The sequence below is a fragment of the Hyla sarda genome, chromosome 3 (assembly GCF_029499605.1).
Source record: "Hyla sarda isolate aHylSar1 chromosome 3, aHylSar1.hap1, whole genome shotgun sequence".
Taxonomy (NCBI): Eukaryota; Metazoa; Chordata; class Amphibia; order Anura; family Hylidae; genus Hyla; species Hyla sarda.
Genome location: NC_079191.1, coordinates 352,174,625 through 352,189,794, shown reverse-complemented (window position 1 = coordinate 352,189,794; position 15,170 = coordinate 352,174,625). Strand labels below are relative to the sequence as shown.

Below are 15,170 nucleotides of genomic sequence, written 5' to 3'. Positions count from 1 at the left end.
CAGGCAAGAGTGCAGTCGGACGTAGCAGAGGTCAGGGCAGGCAGCAAGGGTACACAGGCGAGTATACGGTAGCAATGGGTACGGCAACTGGCAAGGCAATAATCACTGTAGGGAACGCTTTCTCAGAGGCACAAGGCACAAAGATCAGGCAAGGGCAGGAAGGGGCAGGTGCCTTTTATTGGGAAATCCCAATAGGAGGTGTGGAACCAGCGCACCAATTACCGGTGCGCTGGCCCTTTAAATTTACTGAAGCCGGCGCACGCGCGCCCTAGAGAGCGGGGCCGCGTGCGCCGGGACCCAGGAGCGCAGCACGGGGAGCAGGTGAGATGAACGGGGACGCGGCGCGTGAGCGGGGACCAGCCGCCATGCTAGCTGCATCCCTGCCACAGTGAGACCAGCGCTCCCGGTCAGTGTGTTTGACCGGGAGACGCCGGGACCCCAGCACGGAGAACACAGGCAGCGGGTGCTCCGGTCTGAAGGTGGAGACCGGAGCGCTCACTGTGACACCTCTTCAATCCTCCTTTGGTGCTCAGTGACCCAATCTTGTGAGGTCTGAGGGGTGTTATTAAAAGGGGCTTGTAATCCAAAAGCCCTATCCTTTGGCAGCTGACCATGTCGCCCCATCATGAGGAAAAATGGAGTGTACCCTGTGGAGCAGTGGATAGTGTTATTGTAGATTTCCAGCAGCTCAGGCAGGAGTCGGGGCCACTCTTCATGTCTAGAAACAGACGCTGCTCTCAGCATATGAATGAACACCTGATCTAATATAGCATGTAGCCCAATCCAGGAGGCAGATAACCGGGGAGCTGCCAGGAGTTGGCCCGTGCCAGAACGTAGCTTGGAAGAATCCCACGAAAGCAGGTGCAAAAATATGCTCCTGAAGACGCTCGCCTGTACTGGTGCGGTTCTTAGTAAAACACTGCACCAAGGGAGAATTGACCAATGCGGACAATAAAAATAATAAATAAAAGAGTTTATTCGGTAAAAGAACTAGGACTACGCATTTCAAGGGGTGGGACTCCCTCTTCCTCAGGTCCAATGATTGGTCAGTGTTACATAGCATCATTTTATACATAAACAGCCTGCGAAAATAAGCGGCTAGGCATTAGATAACAGTAAAAAGCGCAAATTCAAACACAAATACTAAAAACATGTAAACGTGCAAAATCACAATAAGTAAAGACCACATGTGTACAAAAACAAATTGATTTATAGTATAACAATAGTTTAGGCATAAAGCTGGGGGCAATGGGTTTACATAGTATTGTATTTGTCTGGATTTATATTCGCTGTCTTCTGAATAAATTCGAGCGGCGGCTTACAGGGATTGCTTGCTAGTTCTATGTAAGGCTCACAGCAGTAATCTCTTGGGCTGGAGTAGTATGGGAGACCACAAGTTTGCTAAACAGCAGCTTGCAAATAGCATGTCTGAAAGGTCACCAAGGGGTTCACAATTGATCTCTTCTGAAAAGTATCCTTTTGAGTTGAGTGTGATCATATTCTAGAAATAAAGCAGCAGGGCCAGTTCTATGTAGACAATTGCATGGTAATAGATATCTATCTATAGAGACAGAGACAGAGAGACTGACTTATCAACGCCCAGCCTAAACCCTTGGACCTAGAAAGCTGAATTTTTTTCACAGGTGTTGTTTTTAAGACGTAGAAGAGGAATAAGAAAGACATTTTTCGAAATTCAACCCTTAAGGGGGTGAAAAAGGGGTTGAAAGTTTATAAGGAAGTCCGTCATTTTTGAAGCTAGAAGCTGTATGTGTGTATGTTCCAGCATCACGTCCAAACGGCTAAAGATATTAACATGAATCTTGGCACACATGTTATTTATATGTCAACAACAAACATAGGATAGGTAATTTAACCCTTACTCACCCCCATTTGCCAGGGTCGGGGTTTTTGTTTAACCCCTTAAGGACCCATGACGTACCGATACATCATGAGTTCGTTCTATAACGCTGTGCCACGGCGTGGTCGGGCCCGGCCATTATTAATGGCCAGGACCCGTGGCTAATAGCGCGCGGCACTGATCGCGGTACCACGCGCTATTAACCACGGGTCCCGGCTGTCTGACCGCTGAATGACTGCTCAGTGCCTGAGATCCAGGCATGATCAGTCAAGCGGCAGAATCATCGATCAGTGGTTTCCTGTGAGAAACCACTGATCAATGTAAAAGATCAGTGTGTGCAGTGTTATATCCTCCTATGGGAGCTATAACACTGCAAAAAAAAAAGTGAAAAAAAAGTGAATAAAGATCATTTAACACCTTCCCTAATAAAAGTTTGAATCACCCCCCTTTTTCCATAAAAAAAAACTGTGTAAATAAAAATAAACATATGTGGTATCGCCGCGTGCGGAAATGTCCAAATTATAAAAATATATTGTTAATTAAACCGCACGGTCAATGGCATATGTGCAAAAAAATTCCAAAGTCCAAAATAGTGCATTTTTGGTCACTTTTTATATCATGAAAAAATGAATAAAAAGTGATCAATAAGTCCTATCAATGCAAAAATGGTACCGCTAAAAACTTCAGATCATGACGCAAAAAATGAGCCCCATACGCGGAAAAATTAAAAAGTTATGGGGGCCAGAAGAGGACAATTTTAAACGTATTAATTTTCTTGCATGTAGTTATGATTTTTTTCAGAAGTTAGACAAAATCAAACCTACATAAGTAGGGTGTCATTTTAATTGTATGGACCTACAGAATAAAGATAAGGTGTCATGTTTACCAAAAAATGTTCTGTGTAGAAACGGGAGCCCCCAAAATTTACAAAATGGTGTTTTTTTTTCTATTTTGTCTCAAAATGATTTTTTTTTTCGTTTCACCATACATTTTTGGGTAAAATGTCTGTCATCATTACAAAGTAGAATTGGTGGCGCAAAAAATAAGCCATGATATGGATTTTTAGATGCAAAATTGAAAGAGTTATGATTTTTAAAGGTAAGGAGGAAAAAACAAAAATGCAAAAAAGGAAAATCCCCAGGTCCTCAAGGGGTTAAAGTCCCATTCAAATCAATAGGAAATGTATTTTCCCACATAACTTCCGTACGGCTGTAGATATTTCAATACTTGGTACACATATTACAGGTCGGGATATGAGGTCGAGATAGGAGGACGGGAAAGGAGGAAGGGATAGGAGGTCGAGATAGAAGGTCGAGATAGGAGGTCGGGATAGGAGGTCGAGATAGGAGATCGGAATAGGAGGTCGAGATAGGAGGTCGGGATAGGAGGACGGGATATCAGGACTGCATAGGAGGTTGGGATAGGTGGTCGGGATAGAAGGGCGAGATAGGAGGGCGAAATAGGAGAACGGGAAAGGAGGTCGGGATAAGAGGATGGGATAGGAGGTCGAGATAGGAGGTTGAGATAGGAGGACGGGATAGGAGGTCAGGATAGGAGGACAGGATAGGAGGACGGGATAGGAGGTCTAGATTGGAGGTTGAGATAGGAGGACGGGATAGGAGGACGAGATAGGAGGACGGGATAGGAAGTCGGGATAAGAGGACGGGATAAGAGGACGGGATAGGAGGTCGGGATATGGGGTTAGGATATGACAACAATATATGAGGACGGGATATGAAGTCAAAAGCTTTCTTCTTTGTTGATTTTCCTCCCCAACAAGGATTAGGAAGGAAAAACTGGGCAACGCCGGGTACTCAGCTAGAGTATATATATATATGTATATATATATATATATATATATATATACATATATATATATAATTAAATATCGCTCATAGAGGGAATGTGAGAGGATAACTAAATATAGATCTTCGATGATAGGTATATGATAATATATGAAATGGTAGCCGCATATGAGAGTGTAGATCCAGAACATTTCTTTTCTGGATAGGGTCTCGATCCAGAACATTCCCCCACATGTTAACAATAGATTCGAGACCCTATCCAGAAAAGAGATGTTCGGGATCTATGCGGCTACCATTACATATATTATTATATACCTATCGTCGAAGATCTATATGGGTAACTAATCAACTCTTTCTCTGGGCAGGTTTGGATAAATCTCTTTATAGTGTTTCATTAATATGTCCGCCCTGGTAATATACATCAGGCCTAGTATGTTTGTTCCTGTGTTAGGTTAGCTGGAGACCAAACAGCCAGGGTATATATATATATATATCACTGTATGTTATGTTCACAATTTCGCAATTCCAAACAAATTCCATGCAGCAAAGCTTGCTAAACAGGATTGCAAAATTCTTACTTAATTTCTTTGTTCTCTAAACACAGAATTCTGTTGAAATTAAAGCCCCATTTTGTTCAGTGGGATTTGTGAATTAGCGATAGGGATGTCCCGATACCATTTTTTTAAGACCAAGTACAAGTACCGATGCTTTAAGTCTAGTACTCGCCGATACCAAGTACGAGTACTTTTATTTTAAAGGGAATCTGACACCAGGGTGATGCGGTCTCTGGCGCTGCTTACTGTGCTGATATGTGGGTTCCTTGTTGTGTACAATGGAGGCGGCTTCTGTAGTATTAGCCAAGATTTCTCTCTTCTCCATTGGACCAATGTCTCCGGAGCGATTGCGCTGATGTTCACATGGTGAGCAGCAGTAGAAACCGGGTCACCTGCACTATCTACCTAGAAATTGAAGTTAGTGTAGGTGACTCTGCTGTAAGATTACCTTTAATAGTAGGGAGTATCCCCTTGTAGGTAGTATAGATAGCTGCAGACATTAGACAGCAGCGCCCTCCTTGTAGCCAGAAGGTAGTATCCCCTTGTAGGTAGTATAGATAGTTGCAGATATTAGACAGCAGGACCCCCTTTGTAGCCAGCAGGCCCCCACCTGTAGCCAGCAGTCCCCCTTTGTAGCCAGCAGTCCCCCTTTGTAGCCAGCAGGACCCCCACCTGTAGACAGCAGGACCCCCACCTGTAGACAGAAGCCCCCCTTTGTAGCCAGCAGGACCCCCCTGTTGACAGCAGTCCCCCTTTGTAGCCAGCAGGACCCCCCTGTAGATAGCAGTTCCCCTTTGTAGCCAGCAGGACCCCCCCTATAGACAGCAGCCCCCCTTTGTAGTTGCTCACTGTCCGGTGTCGCCACCGCAGCCCTGTTCTCATCACTGCCGCTGCCCTGTTCTCATCACTGCCGCTGCCCTGTTCTGCCATCCGCATAATGGCGTCTTATGGAGGAGCATGTGACATACACGTCACTCTGCTTCCTCCTTAGCGTTACGCTGGGCGCAGTGGAGTGACGTGTATGTCACATGCTCCTCCATAAAAAGCCATAATGCGGACGGCAGAACGGGGCAGTGGCAGTGATGAGAATGGGGCTGCGGCAGTGATGTGAACCGGAGGACAGGGCAGCGAAGCACTACACCAGGTATCGGATTTGGTATCGGGGACATTAGACGAGTCCCCCATACCATGCAGATACCTGGTATCGACCCCGATACCGATACTAGTTTCGGTATCGAGATATCCCTAATTTGTGGAATGCAGAATTTTCACGATAGTTAGTGGGACAGCGGAATCCTATTGAAGTAAATGGGCTGTGAATTAAATTCCTCCATGTAAACATTGCCTATGAATCATGGCAGCTGCTATGGTGCTCTGAGATGAGGGCTCACTCAGTTACCAGAAGAACATACTACCTTCTTGTAGGGAATAACAAGTTGGTGTCTTTCTGCAATTTTGCACCACTTTGTGTGGTCTCTTATATATATATAGTGTTATTATGTATATGTGTACACGTATACAGCTCCTGGACTAAACTCTTTAGGGGGAAATTATGAAACCAGTACACCTGTTTTGGCAAAAAGTTCCAGATTTTTGAGCACATCCCTGTTTTGTGCTGAAATGTATCTGCCTATTGACGCTGCCCACACCGCTTTTAAATATATGAGTGGGGCTGATAAGTAAGGAATACGTGCCCCCCATGCCTGCCAGATTAACTGCAACTTATACCAGAGAACGTACATTATAGCTGAAATCTAATAGCTGTGTTTAGCACAGACAGCCAAAGATAGGTCATATGTATCAACAAGTGTGTACCGGTCATACATCTGGCGTGTCTTACACCAGCATGCCTTTATTTAAAGGGTACCTGTCAAAAAAAAAATCCTGACTATGTTCATGTAATTTTTATGCCTCTATCACCTATATTTCTTATAAAAATACCTCTTTTCATTAGTTCACAGTGCAAGAAATCCTCTCTGGGGAAGGGGGCGTGCCCCTCCCTTGTGGCGGTGGGAGGTGATTGGTGTGTATGCTCCTGCAGCCTTGTCATATTTGTCCATGACTCATGGACAAGCCTGATGCTGCTGCTGGACTGGTTAGTGTCCCAGTAGGTATGGGTACCCGTAGTCGTGGGACTTTCAGGTTCGTTTTCTTTATTAAATATTAAACTTTTTATTAAATATTAAAAATTTCTAAACAACTATATTGCAGAAACTACTATATTAAGAAAAACGCGCCGATCTGAGTAAATCCCCCTCCCCCCCCAATGTGCCATGCTCCCCCTCATTTGTTTTGCCTAGTATAACCCTTTTGAAAGTAGTAAGAATCTATTGAACAGCAACTTAAATCCTCGGTCACTGCTCCATTCACTTATGATGGAGATATTGGAGTTCAACTCATAGTTTTGGGGCCTACTAGGCTTGTAGGGCTCATGGCGAGTGGGTGAATAGGCTCTACATTTGTCAGGATGGCAGAGAAGGCTTCGACAAAGGGTCTACACTAACTCTGTCACCAAGTGTCATTGCACAGGTACATAGCTCCGACCCTTCATGTGTAATGCTTCTCCCCCCTTTGTTATGCAAAGTATAAAAGTAGGAAATAAATACAAGGCTTATTGTTACAGGCATTCCTATGGTGACGTGACTGCAAAAAACAGCCAGTGATAATGATATCAGGGGTCCCAGTTATTTAGAGGGAGCTACTGTCTGTTATATTACCAGCTCATAATTTATGTGTTTGTCACCAGGAAGCTGCGACTCTGGTGCGGAATGTGATGTCTGCTGAGTAGCTGCTGCCACAGAAGGAGGAGGACGATAATAAAGCGTTGTACCCAGCTTATGACCGTACTAAGCATGGACAGCTGTGCTTCCCTCACCTAGGTAAGAGAACCATAACAATAATTGCTTGAATGGCAATTACAGAAAGCAAGCTTAGCATTGCCTAGACTAGATACAACTGTAGCAGACCCTCAGCTGTGGGGATTTTTAGCCTGCTTTTTCTTTAAATGTACCAATGCCTGACACATCTGAACAATACTGATAATGGTGGTAGGGTGGTTGTAATGCAATGATGTGCAATCTCTTCCTGTGATGAAACTACTATTTTCAGCATGTCTTAAGCACCTGCAAAACACAGAGGGTTAATACATCATATGATAAGGTTGTGTGACGTCTTCTGTGACGGTTAGATGCAGTAGTCCAACCATAGCTTCTCCTCCTCACATATGATGTCAGTCACTGTGTGCCACAGAATGTGCCCCTAGAACAGTGCCAGCCCAGTGCACCCTGCTGTGCCAGTCTGTAACAGAGAGGCAAGATGAGCAATTCATGTAATGACCCTTATCTTGGTGGCCGGTTCTATCAGTCCTTGTAATCCGAGACTGCCCTTACGTGCGCAAACCACACATGATGCCCATTGCAGAGCACTGCTGATCAGTTGCCTGCTACAGCCATATATACACTGCTCAAAAAAATAGCGGAAACACTAAGATAACACATACTAGATCTGAATGAAATAATCGTATGAAATACTTTCGTCTTTACATACTTGAATGTGCGGACAACAAAATCACACAGAAATTATCAATGGAAATCAAATTTATCAACCCGTGGAGGTCTGGATATGGAGTCACACTTAAAATCAAAGTGGAAAACCACATTACAGTGACCCCCCCCCCGACCTACGATGGTCCGATATACGATAATTTTAACATGCGATGGCCTCTCAGAGGCCATCGCATGTTGAAGGCAGCATCAACATACGATGCTTTTGTATGCCGGGGCCATTGTATAAACGGCTATCTGGCAGCGCTGACTGCTTCAGCTGCTGCTGGAAAGCCGTTTACAGTGCCCCGTGTGGTCCGCTGATGGTCTCCTACCTGTTCTCGGGGCTCCGGAGCTCCTCTTTGGGATTCCCTGTAACGCCGGCTCTCTCTACAGTCGTCATCACGTCGCCGTGCACGCCGTCCCGTCATGCAATTGGAGTGGCATGCTAGTGACGTGATGACGGCGACGTGGGAGCGACGATCCCGGGCAACAGAGACGTTCCGGAGCGGCGGGGACATCACGGTGACGCGGCGACAGCGATGGAGCGCAACATCCAGGGCAGCGGTGACGGTCCGGAGCGGCGGGGACAGGCGGGGACTTCCTATTCTTTACATTGCATGGATCCCTTAACATACGATGGTTTCAACAAACGATGGTTCATTTGGAACGGATTACCATCGTATGTTGAGGGACCACTGTACAGGCTGATCCAACTCTGATGTAATGTCCTTAAAACAAGTCAAAATTAGGCTCAGTAGTAGGGATGTCCTCCCAGACCTGGAATAAAGCATCCGCCAACTCCTGGACAGTCTGTGGTGCAACGTGGCGTTGGTAGATGGAACGAGACATGATGTCCCATATGTGCCCAATCAGATTCAGGTCTGGGGAACGGGCGGGCCAGTCCATAGCATCAATGCCTTCCTATTGCAGGAACTGCTGACACACTCCAGCCACATGAGGTCTAGCATTGTCTTGCATTAGGAGGAACCCAGGGCCAACCGCACCAGCATATGGTCTCACAAGGGGTCTGAGAATCTCAGTACCTAATGGCAGTCAGGCTACCTCTGGCAAGCACAGGGAGGGCTGTGCGGCCCCCCAAAGAAATGCCTCCCCACATCATTACTGACCCACCGCCAAACCGGTCATGCTGGAGGAGTTGCGGGCAGCAGAACGTTCTCCATGGCGTCTCCAGACTCTGTCATGTCTGTCACATGTGCTCAGTGTAAACCTGTTTTCATCTGTGAAGAGCACAGGGCACCAGTGGCAAATTTGCCAATCTTGGTGTTCTCTGGCAAATTTTAAACATCCTGCACGGTGTTGGGCTGTAAGCACAACCCCCACCTGTGAACGTCGGGCTCTCATACCACCCTCATGGAGTCTGTTTCTGACCATTTAAGTGGACACATGCACATGTACTGGCCTGTCTCCTGGAAGCGCCTTCATGCTCTGGACACTACGCTGACAGACACAGCAAACCTTCTTGCCACAGCTCGCATTGATGTGCCATCCTGGATGAGCTGCACTACCTGAACCAGTTGTGTGGGTTGTAGACTCTGTCTCATGCTACCACTAGAGTGAAATCACCGCCAGCATTCATAAGTGACCAAAACATCATCCAGGAAGCATAAGAGCTGAGAAGTGGTCTGCGGTCACCACCTGCAGAACCACTCCTTTATTGGGGGTGTCTTGCTAATTGCCTATAATTTCCACCTGTTGTCTGTTCCATTTGCACAACAGCATGTGAAATTGATTGTCAATCAGTGTTGCTTCCTAAGTGGACAGTGTGATTTCACAGAAGTGTGATTGACTTGGAGTTACATTGTGTTGTTTAAGTGTTCCCTTTATTTTTTTGAGCAGTGTACTTACCTGTGGCTGCTTGTCTACAAGGAGGGGGCATCTTCCATTGTATGCCAATTTAAAGGAAGTTTTTTTTTTTTATGTTAAATTGCACCCATAGGTTCCCCCAATCATCACAATTAAGCAGTTGTTGTGGGTCAGCAGAAAAACAATTGTGAAGGTGAACTTGTACCAGATTCCCTTCTTCATCTACACCCCTCAGTGGGGATCTCCTTGCATTCTCTGAAACAAGAAACATTCTGCTTCTAATGGTGTGTCCCGGTACCGCATTGCATCTGTTACCTAGTGTAGAGGTCCCCAAAGTCAGAGTAACTACGTTCAGGTAGGGTTCCTCAGGTGGGACAGCCCCTAGTCGCCTCTCCTTAAGTTTAACTTTAATAGTAATAAATGTATATATTTAATAATTATAGCTATATTGTATAGGAATGTATAGTACTTACCTTGTTCGGTGTCGCAGGACCTTCGGTCATGTGACCAGGTTAGAAACCTCTATGGTATGTTGCAGGACCTTAGGAGGTCCTTGGGTCACGTGTTACCCACAAATCTCTGTAATGGTGATTGACATCCGTTTGGACCAATTAGCGTTAGTCCAGCCCCTGCCCATATAAGGGAGCTGCGTCCAATTATCGCTCTCTTGGGTTGCTGCTCTCGTGGATGCCGGACTAACAGGACGGTGTGCTACGCAACTTTTAAAGACACGCTAGGCCTCAAAACCTACGGCCTCAGCAGAACCTAAATCATGAGTCTGAACCTCATTCTTGCTAATGCTAGCGTGATTACTGGACCGCAACTAATTCCCCTAAATCCAGTGGAACAGCGCAATAGCCTAAGCGACTCTTAAGGTTAAAGTCCCAATCGTTGTCAATCTCCAAAGGAAGCTGTTGCGTATAAGAGACTGTTGTATTGATAAAGTGTACAGAAAATCTTCAGTAAAAGTTACGCTGTTTGCAGAAGCTTTCCGGTTGTGGACAATCCATTATTACTATCTACCTAGAACCCATTATCATCCACCTCCCTATCGTTCCTGGGAAGGGCGGCGGTAGAAAAAGCTTTATTGAGGATCCCCCACCCTGGCGTCACAAATAGCAAGGGTTAATAAACACCCTTTAATACCCGCACAGCTACACTCCCCATACCCTACACCCCTTAAGCTTACCACACTAACATGGGGCAAAATTCATAGCTACACAGAGCAAGATAGAGGTAAGGCAGAAATATCCTCCTAGTGCAGCTAAAGGGAGCTATTACCTGACACTTTTGCACTTGATATGTTAGTGCCCTAATATACCTCCCAAGGCTCTGCTACATCAGGTTTGGTGCCTACATCTGGTTGATATGCCAGAAGAAGAGCTTCCACCATTTATATTCATCTGACAGATGCCAACAGTGTCAATTTACATCTGGGCTCATATATATACCTCAGTGATGTGAACAGAGCCAAAGAGTCTTCCTGGACTTTTCTCAGTGTTGACTGGATGTTTGAGGGCAGCATGTCACCATCTAGAGGCAAATGGAGATCACAGCAGATGGAAATATGTAAATATGAAAATATTTTCTTATCCCAGTTTCATGAATAAAAATTTTAAAGTTTCTATGTATAATTTACGATCTATAAAAAAATGTAAGCTCCAACATTACCTCTATAGGCATCATAAACTTATACATAAAGATGGTATTTTATTGAGTGGCCTTCACAGAAAAAATTTAACATTACATTCTGACCCTTGAAATTGTTAATGCATTTACACAAGGGCAGGACAGGTGTGCCAGGGCAGAATCCTTTCTTCCATATTAGTTCTGACTAATCTGAGCAGGAGACCCCACCTCAGCACTTAATTTTTATAATGATTGAATTGTTACCTAGAATATCTTCTGTGTCTGAAGGTTACACCTGGGGTCCAACCAACTTCATTGTGGATGATGTGGGAGCTCCAGATGGACTCCACCTTGGCACTGAGATGGTGGATGACTATATTCCTTCTATAAAGTGTGGCCACTACCTCCATAACGGAGTCTACAGTGTCATGGTGACTTACAGCTCAGATGATGGCATCAACTGCAGCACTCCAAGGAACATCTCCCATGAAATTGGCACCGAAATGTTTGCCCTCCATCCTGGATCTGGAATTCAGGTAAGAAGGGGGGCCATGGAGAACTGAAGCTGTGAGTTAGTAAAGCTGGTCATACACATAAGAGAGCTGTTGGCTAAATGCTAGTAAGTTGACAAATATCTCTCCCTTTCCAAACATACACATGCATATTCGGCTCATGTGAGCAGGCATGTATTTTCAAAGAAAAGAGTAGGGTAATCGGCACTATTTTTGTGCAGGCACCATAGCTTCAGGAATATGATTTTAGGTAGTTATTTGTCTTGAAGAATAATATCTGTAGATCTGAATCTGGTAGAAATTCTTCTTATTTTTTCTGTTGTTGGATTTGTTTTGCCTTATCTAAGAATTCTTTTGTTCTTCACAGAAAAGTTTAATTTAACGAAGGAGGGCCTCATAGTCTACAGTCTCGGGATACTGGAAGATGATAGGATGTTCTTATTTCAAGGAGTGACCATGGAACAGCTAGCTGGAAATAGAGAATAAATCTGGAGGAGCTTCCATTCAAACAGTAGTGACTGGGAAATTCCTGGGAGTGTCAGGTCAGTGGCTTTGACACATTCGCTGTGTCACTCATTGCCCACGCTGCTTTCCCTGACCATGTTCCCCTTTACTCCATCAGAGCCCTATGAACTCCCAAATGGCACCATGGTCATTAACTCCTGGATCCAATACTTCTATTACTGCCGCTGCTGCATTGTAGCCTTCTCTTACCACAGCTATGACATGCTTCCTTTGGAAAGATGGCAGCTGGTGTTTTAAACAAAGGCGACCTCACTTACTTTGTCAACCCAGCTAACCAGGTTTACAGTAAGTAGTCAATGACTTCACTATACATTGGAGCTTCAATTCTGAGGACCCCTGTGAACAGAATTACATTGACATCTGGCCAGGACCTAGCCGCTACTTCAGCCTCACCATCCTGAACCATAAAATAAAGGATTAAAAGAACATATATCATCTAAGAGAAGGCAAAATATGACATCCCAGTGTCCTTTGCTGTAGGGAAAGTCAACCTGTTTGGAAACAGCTGACCCCATGAAAGAGAAAAATAGACTCTTAAGACTTTCTCTATGTACACTTCAAGTCTTCTCCCACATGATCTCCCTTCAAGATATCATATTAAAGTGATTGTCTACTTTAACTAACCGCTATCTTTATGGTTTGTTATCACACATGCTTATTCATATGGGCTGTTATAGAGGGTCTAACTTTCAGCCAGAGCTTTGACATGACCACCGGAGGACCACTGAGGAGCTCTTCCTTAAATGCACATTCATTATGGGCACTGAGTAAGTAGATCTCTGAGCAGTTCATTGGTTAGGAGCCAACTAGAGAAGCCTTTAGTGGGAAGAACCCTTGTGCAGGTTATACAATGGTCTCCTGTATATTAAATCTGCCCCCATTTTGAGTAATTTTTTGTAATGGTATTCTAGTTGGCTGCTATGTAATGAATAAAGACACATACAGAGCCCTAGATCTCTAATATACAGATTACGATTGCTTAACCAGTGAGTGTGAGCTAAAAGTTGGAAAATGTCTGTAAATAAGGATATTGAGGGTAGAAGGGTTACTAATGCACTGAGTTTGCAAGAATACCTTGTACAGGATGAACAATATGGGTTTATTGCCTATAACTTGTTGCTGCAGTTGAATATTGTATACTTCTGCTTCTCTGGATTTGTTTACAAATGATAGTGTAGAAGAAAATCTGCAGACTTCTAAGGCTTTTAAGTCTGTCTAGGGAACTTTTATTAGCAATGCTTGAATCAGTATTCTATTGTATAGCATTGATCACTGAGATCTGCACTCTGCTAGTAGAGTCTGTAGAGTCTGCCTGAGGCACGAAGGCCAAACAAAGGCTGCCATTTAAACCTAAATATACCCTGCATATATGTTGTGGGGATGTCAGTCGGGCAGCAGAGCTATCATTTAGGCTCTGAAGTGTCAGAATTGATACTGGCACTTTAGGGGTTAAATACCAAACGTCAGCTTGATCGCCAATGTCAGTCATTGACTGTTGATGCAGGCTGCTATCAGCAACCATTACAGTCTATGAAGTGAGCACAGCTCCTATGTAAATGGTGCGTTAAGGCACAGACAACCCTACTTTACCTTTGGTCCTGTTCTGAAGATCCAGGCTATTTACAGAGCTACCTCTGTGCCCTTCTGCTCCCATATGTCCACCCACCTCATCAATTTTGATAGACACTTAGCTCATATGACCGCAAGGTGGACAGGCATATGAGACCAGAAGGGGACGGAGGCAACAAAGCTGTGCATAACGACTACGCCTCCACTGAACAGCAGATATTAGCAATGGTGCCTGTACACAGGCTGGATCTCCAGAGCCACCGAATGGGTGAGTTATACCTCTTTTTATTAAGGTTTACCCGCACTTTAATTATGTTTATTGGTTTTAGTGCAGGTGAACAAGGTTTTAGCTAACAGTGATAATAAAATAAATTATATTATTAACTATAAACCCCATAAGGACACAGCCCATTTTGGCCTTTATGACATAGACAATTTCATTTCTGCATTTTTCCTTTATTCCTCACTACATGCCTTCTAAGAGACTCTTATTTTTCCATTTACAGAACCATATGAGAGCCAATTTTTTGTGCGACTAATTTTACTTTATAATGACAAATTTTATTTCATCGTAAAATATACAGCAAAACCATAAAATTACTATTTGTGTGAAATTAAAGAGTACCTGTTACGAAACAGTGTTTTCTAAACTAGCTCAGACGATAGTCCCTAACTACTCCTAACACCCCTCCTACCCTTTTAAAAAGCTCTGTTTCTTACCTGTTATCTTGCTCACATAGTGCAAGACCCGGGCTGGAGAAAGTGTGCGTTCCCCAGTAGGCGCGACATCACTGAAGACTGCTAGGGGACCACTTCCACCCTCAGGCTGTACCGGCTGCAGCAGGAGAGTTAGGACTCATGCCAGGCGAGCATGAGTCCAAACTCTATAAGAGACTTGCGAATGGGACATGTAGGGAGACCCCTAATGGTCATTTTTTCAAAATGGAAATACACATAGAAATAAGAAGGTTGTTTGGAATACAGTAATATACAAAATATCAAAAGTTTTTAACGCTTTACACTTTATGGTAAAACTGACATGTTCTCTCTATTCTGTAGGTCAATACAATTAAAATGATGCCCATGGTTACATGCTCTTCTATTATGTGTTTAAAATTGCCTTACTATGACCCCATATAACAGTGGTTCTTAACCTTGTTGGAGGAACTGAACCCCACCAGTTTCATATGCGCATTCACCAAACCCCTCTTAACCTTTTAAAGGGGTACTCCGCCCCTAGACATCTTATCCCCTATCCAAAGGATAGGGGATAAGATGTCAGATCGCCGCGGTCCCGCTGCTGGGGATGTAACAATGATGTAACAATGATGCCATGATGTAACAATGCT

The 15,170-nt window shown here is 44.3% G+C and overlaps 1 long non-coding RNA gene across 3 annotated transcripts in view; it reads left to right on the top strand.

Moving 5' to 3' along the window:
* The window catches only part of LOC130362684 (uncharacterized), a 35,182-nt gene extending 22,297 nt beyond the window's left edge, over positions 1 to 12,885 (top strand). The window contains exons 2-5 of one of the 3 annotated variants that reach the window (XR_008891524.1): positions 6,964 to 7,096; positions 11,504 to 11,751; positions 12,095 to 12,269; positions 12,350 to 12,884. This is a non-coding gene — a long non-coding RNA (uncharacterized LOC130362684). Of the gene's footprint in view, positions 1 to 6,963; positions 7,097 to 11,503; positions 11,752 to 12,094 lie in introns of all 3 variants that reach the window. The other 2 variants (XR_008891523.1, XR_008891522.1) reach the window with 2 other exon arrangements.
* The last annotated feature ends 2,285 nt before the right edge of the window (positions 12,886 to 15,170 follow it).